The sequence below is a fragment of the Colletes latitarsis genome, unplaced genomic scaffold (genome assembly GCF_051014445.1).
Source record: "Colletes latitarsis isolate SP2378_abdomen unplaced genomic scaffold, iyColLati1 scaffold0018, whole genome shotgun sequence".
In the NCBI taxonomy this organism is placed as follows: Eukaryota; Metazoa; Arthropoda; class Insecta; order Hymenoptera; family Colletidae; genus Colletes; species Colletes latitarsis.
In genome coordinates, this window is record NW_027488369.1 from 8,705,831 (window position 1) to 8,712,538 (window position 6,708).

Below are 6,708 nucleotides of genomic sequence, written 5' to 3' on the forward strand. Positions count from 1 at the left end.
CTCGGTTAGGTCTGGGATTTGCCCCCATCTGGCTCGTACTTTCGCATTTTTCGCATCCTTGTAGGGCAGATCCTGGGCTCTTTCTGATTTGGATCCCGTAGTAATGTGGTACCACATTGAAACAGTCAATAAAAGCTGGTTCCGATTAGTATTTTAGAGGATAACGCTGGTTATGTCTGTGTTATTTCTGGTATTTGCAATCATCTGGCTCATACATTCGCGTTTTTCGCACACTTGTTGGCCAGACCCTGGCCCTTTCCTGGTTTGGATCACGTAGTAATGTGTTACCACACTGAAACAGTCATTAAAAGCATTTTCCGATTCGTATTTTAGAGGATAACGCTGGTTATGTCAGAGTTAGTTCTGGTATTTGCAATCATCTTGCTCATACTTTCGCATTTTTCTCATCCTTGTTGGCCAGATCCCGGCGTTTCTCTGGTTTGGGTCACGTAGTAATGTGGTTCCACACCGAAACAGTCAATTAAACCTGGTTGCGATTAATATTTTAGAGGATAACGCTGGTTATGGCTGGGTTAGTTCTGGTATTTGCAATCATCTGGCTCATACTTTCGCATTTTTCGCATACCTGTTGGCCAGATCCTGGGTTTTCTCTGGTTTGGATCCCGTAGTAATGTGGTACCACACTGAAACAGTCAATTAAACCTGGTTGCGATTAATATCTTAGACGATAACGCCGTTTATGTCTCGGGTAGGTCAGGGATTTGCCCACATCTGGCTCGTACTTTCGCATTTTTCGCATTCTTGTTGGCCAGATCCTGGGCTTTTTCTGATTAGGATCCCGTAGTAATGTGGTACCACACTGAAACAGTCAATTAAACCTGGTTGCGATTAATATTTTAGAGGATAACGCTGGTTATGTCTCGGTTAGGTCTGGGATTTGCCCCCATCTGGCTCGTACTTTCGCATTTTTCGCATCCTTGTAGGCCAGATCCTGGGCTCTTTCTGATTTGGATCCCGTAGTAATGTGGTACCACATTGAGCAGTCAATAAAAGCTGGTTCCGATTAGTATTTTAGAGGATAACGCTGGTTATGTCTGTGTTATTTCTGGTATTTGCAATCATCTGGCTCATACTTCCGCGTTTTTCGCACACTTGTTGGCCAGTCCCTGGCCCTTTTCTGGTTTGGATCACGTAGTAATGTGTTACCACACTGAAACAGTCACTAAAAGCATGTTCCGATTCGTATTTTAGAGGATAACGCTGGTTATGTCAGGGTTAGTTCTGGTATTTGCAATCATCTGGCTCATACTTTCGCATTTTTCGCATTCTTGTTGGCCAGATACTGGCCTCTTTCTGGTTTGGATCACGTAGTAATGCGGTACCACATCGAAACAGTCAATTAAACCTGATTGCGATTAATACTTTAGAGGATAACGCTGGTTATGTCTCGGTTAGGTCTGGGATTTGCCCCCATCTGGCTCGTACTTTCGCATTTTTCGCATCCTTGTAGGGCAGATCCTGGGCTCTTTCTGATTTGGATCCCGTAGTAATGTGGTACCACATTGAAACAGTCAATAAAAGCTGGTTCCGATTAGTATTTTAGAGGATAACGCTGGTTATGTCTGTGTTATTTCTGGTATTTGCAATCATCTGGCTCATACATTCGCGTTTTTCGCACACTTGTTGGCCAGACCCTGGCCCTTTCCTGGTTTGGATCACGTAGTAATGTGTTACCACACTGAAACAGTCATTAAAAGCATTTTCCGATTCGTATTTTAGAGGATAACGCTGGTTATGTCAGGGTTAGTTCTGGTATTTGCAATCATCTTGCTCATACTTTCGCATTTTTCTCATCCTTGTTGGCCAGATCCCGGCGTTTCTCTGGTTTGGGTCACGTAGTAATGTGGTTCCACACCGAAACAGTCAATTAAACCTGGTTGCGATTAATATTTTAGAGGATAACGCTGGTTATGGCTGGGTTAGTTCTGGTATTTGCAATCATCTGGCTCATACTTTCGCATTTTTCGCATACCTGTTGGCCAGATCCTGGGTTTTCTCTGGTTTGGATCCCGTAGTAATGTGGTACCACACTGAAACAGTCAATTAAACCTGGTTGCGATTAATATCTTAGACGATAACGCCGTTTATGTCTCGGGTAGGTCAGGGATTTGCCCACATCTGGCTCGTACTTTCGCATTTTTCGCATTCTTGTTGGCCAGATCCTGGGCTTTTTCTGATTAGGATCCCGTAGTAATGTGGTACCAGACTGAAACAGTCAATTAAACCTGGTTGCGAATAACATTTTAGAGGATAACGCCAGTTATGTCTCAGGTAGGTCTGGGATTTGTCCTCATCTGGCTCGTACTTTCATGTTTTTCGCATACTTGTTGGCCAGATCCTGGCCCTTTTCTGGTTTGGATCACGTAGTAATGTGTTACCACACTGAGACAGTCATTAAAAGCATGTTCCGATTCGTATTTTAGAGGATAACGCTGGTTATGTCAGGGTTAGTTCTGGTATTTGCAATCATCTGGCTCATACTTTCGCATTTTTCGCATTCTTGTTGGCCAGATACTGGCCTCTTTCTGGTTTGGATCACGTAGTAATGCGGTACCACATCGAAACAGTCAATTAAACCTGGTTGCGATTAATATTTTAAAGGATTACGCTGGTTATGTCTCGGTTAGGTCTGGGATTTGCCCCCATCTCGCTCGTACTTTCGCATTTTTCGCATCCTTGTTGGCCAGATCCTGGGCTTTTTCTGATTTGGATCCCGTAGTAATGCGGTACCACATTGAAACAGTCAATAAAAGCTGGTTCCGATTAGTATTTTAGAGGATAACGCTGGTTATGTCTGGGTTAGGTCTGGTATTTGCCCTCATCTGGCTCGTACTTTCGCATTTTTCTCATACTTGTTGGCCAGATCCTGGCCTTTTTCTGGTTTGGATCACGTAGTAATGCGGTACCACACCGAAACAGTCAATTAAACCTGGTTGCGATTAATATTTTAGAGGATAACGCTGGTTATATCTCGATTAGGTCTGGTATTTGCCCTCATCTGGCTCGTACTTTCGCATTTTTCGCATACTTGTTGGCCAGATTCTGGACTATTTATGGCTTGGACCACGTAGTAATGTGGTAACACACTGAAACAGTCAATTAAACCTGGGTCCGATTACTATTTTAGAGGATAACGCTGGTTATGTCAGGCATAGTTCTGGAATTTGCAATCATCTGGCTCATACTTTCGCATTATTCGCATACATGTTGGCCAGATCATGGCCTTTTTCTGGTTTGGATATCGTAGTAATGCGGTACCACACCAAAACAATCAATTAAACCTGGTTGCGATTAATATTTTAGAGGATAACGCCGGTTATGTCTCGGTTTGGTCTGGGATTTGCCCTCATCAGGCTCGTACTTTCGCGTTTATCGCATACTTGTTGGCCAGATCCAGGCCTTTTTCTGGTTTGGATCACGAACTAATGTGGTTCCACACTGAAACAGTCAATAGAAGCTGGTTCCGATAAGTATTTTAGAGGATAATGCTGGTTATGTCTGGGTTAGCTCTTGTATTTGCAATCATCTGGCTCATACCCTCAGGGGCTGCCAGCCTTTCAGCTGCAGTACGGGCTTAACGAACCCGGGGTACCAGAGTCATACACACACCGTAAGCCTCCTGTTGGTCGTCACAACGACCCATTCACAATTCCCTATTGGTTTTGTGAATGGTACGTGACGGCAGGAGGAACGGGGGTCTTGGCTTAACCGCCTGGGCCACGAGTATGGCGACTCTATAAAATCGCCCTCCAATCCTAAGCTATGGTGCGCGGCGATGGGATGCATGGTTGGGGGAGAAGGCCCAATCCCAAGCGACCACCTCCGGGGAACCTGCCGAACCCCCGGAGTATATAGGCTTACCCGGGTAAGGCGGCTCTGCCCGGGCGGACCTTTTCTTCCGACCTGCTCGTGGGAATATTATGGAGTTCAATATTAAAACGGGGATGGGACGGGGTAAGTCAGAGGGGGAGGACGAAGGCGGTGTTGGGACTGGAGTGACGGCGCTCGCGCCGCCTCCAGCGCCTGGCCCGGCTTCGTGGAAGGTGGAGGAGGACGACGAGACTGCGTCAGTCTCGTCCTTCTCCTCCACCAGGAGCCTCATAGGCTCTAAGAGGAAGAGGGCGGGGCAGGCCGTCGTCGAGGTGGGCGGGGCGATGAGCCCGTCGGTGAGGCTGAGTTGCCTCAGGGACGAGGTGACCGAGGAGATATCGGAGAGGATCTCCTCGTCCCTGAGGCGGGTGGAGAAAGTCGCCGCTTCCTGCGCCTTTAAGGGGCAGAAAAGCGGTGGCGCGGAGGCCCTGAAGGCCGCGGCGGAGGAAATAAGGGAGGCGGCGCGGGAGCTCAGAGGGCGGAACGCCCGTCTGCAGCTCCTGTTGGAGGAGGAGCGACAGGGGAGGAGGAGGGCAGAGGCGCTGTGGAACAGCGCGGCCCTCCCTCCCATCCTCCCTCCTCCTCCACCGCCGCGTCCCTCGGCGGAGGTAAATAAGCGGAGTGCGGCGGCAGTGGTGCGGGGCACCGCGGGCCCCTCCACCCGCACTCCGCCCGTGAAGAAGTCCCCGTCCTCCTCAGAAGACGATCTTCTGAGGAGGATTAGGGACATGATTGATGGCAAGCTGGCCGCCTTCCGGGAGGAGCTCCTCGCCGGAAGAGCGGTCAGCAGGAAGGCGGTGCCTCCCCGACCTGTTCCGGTACAGTCGGGGAAGGCAAAGAAGGGCGGAGTGAAGGCTCCGCCCAGCGTTGCGGCACCAGGGCCCCGGGTCGCGACCCCCAAGGGGGGTGGTGTACCCGTGGTCGCGGTGGTCGCGTCCTCCACGGCACCCTCCCAAGGGGTGGTGGCGTGGAGTGAGGTGGTGGGGCGGAAGGCGAAGCGGGCGGCGAGGAAGGCCTCGCAACCGCGGCCTCCGCCTCCGCCGCCGGCGGCCAAGGTAAAGGCCGCGAATGTCGGGAAGGCACGACCAGGTCGTCCCCCAAAAACGGCAGCGGTGACGCTGACCGTTGCGCAGGGGGGCGACCTGACCCTCGCGGAGGCGATGCGCCTCGCCAGGGAGAATATCTCCCTGGAAGAGCTGGGCATCGCCTCCGTGAGGGCGAAGAGGGCCGTGACCGGGGGTCTCTTGCTGGAGATCCCCGGTGCAGAAGGCGGCGCGAAGGCGGATCGTCTCGCCCAGAGGCTCCGGGAGCAGCTGGGCGAGCGAGGTGTCCGGGTCGCCCGGCCCACGAAGCGCACGGAGATGCGCGTTTGTGGGCTGGACGACTCGGTCAGCGCACAGGATGTGTCCCGTGCCCTTGCGAGGGCGGGGGACTGTCCTGTGGAGGACCTGCGGATCGGAGAGATCCGCAGGTCGCCCTCCGGCCTCGGGTCGGTGTGGGCCCGGTGCCCCCTCTCCGCCGCCCGTAAGGTGGCGGAATCCGGGAGGGTGTTGGTGGGGTGGGTTTCGGCGCGAGTGGAAATCCTCGCGCCGCGCCCGCTCCAGTGTCACCGCTGCCTCGAATTGGGGCACGTGAGGCAGTGGTGCACCTCGCCGGTGGACCGCAGCGGTCAGTGTTACCGCTGCGGTGCCAAAGAGCACCGTGCGAGCCAGTGCTCGGCGGCCCCCCACTGCCCGCTGTGTGCGGACATGGGGAGGCCAGCCGATCACAGGGTGGGGAGCAAGAAGTGCTCCCCCCCTCCCGGAAGGAGAGGAAGAGGCGGGCTGCACCGGCTCCGGTGCCGAGGGCGGTGGCATCGTCCTCCATGGAGGTGGACGGTGCTACGGGGACGGACGGCCGGGAGGAGGCTGGCGCGGCCATTAATTAATGCCGCCCCGCCTCCTCCTCCAGGCCAACCTCAACCACTGCCGCGCGGCACAGGACTTGATGTCCCAAGTCCTCGCGGAGTGGGGGGTTGGCCTGGCGGTCGCCGCCGAGCCGTACCGCGTCCCTGATCACCCTCATTGGGTGGGCGACGCGGACGGCTTGGTGGCGACGGTATGGGGAGGGGGCGACGGGTCCGCACCGTTCTCCTTGTTGGAGCGCGGTCGGGGATTCGTCGCCGTGGACTGGGGGGGAGTCGCTGTGGTGGGGTGCTACATTTCGCCCCGTAGCGGTCACGCTGCGTTCGAGCTGTACTTGGCCGAGGTCGCGGCATGCGTGCAGCGCTACGCGGCCCGGCCGGTGCTGGTCCTGGGGGATTTTAATGCCAAGTCGGTGGCTTGGGGATCCCCCAGGACCTCCGTTCGCGGCGGGATCCTGGGCGATTGGGCGGCGGGGCTCGACCTCCGGGTATTGAACCGGGGGTCGGAGCACACATGCGTGCGGCGATATGGGGGGTCCATCGTGGATGTTGGATTCGCGACCCCCAACGCCGTGCGCATGGTGTCGGGTTGGCACGTGGTCGCGGGGGCAGAGACACTCTCCGATCACCGGTACATCCGGATGGAGGTCTCTGCCGCCGCGTGTGCATCCCGACACGGCCGCCTGCGTGGCACCCCACCACGCCGCTGGGCGCTTCGGCGCCTGGACAAGGACGCCCTGATGGCAGCTGCCCTCGCTGCAACTTGGCCGCAGGGAGCGGCCGAGTTGCCGAGCATAGAGGAGGAGGTCGCCCGGCTCGGAGCATTGGTCGCGGGTATTTGCGACGCGGCGATGCCTCGGGTCGGGCGGGCTTCTCCTCGCCGGGCGGTGTACTGGTGGTCGGACGCGATCGCG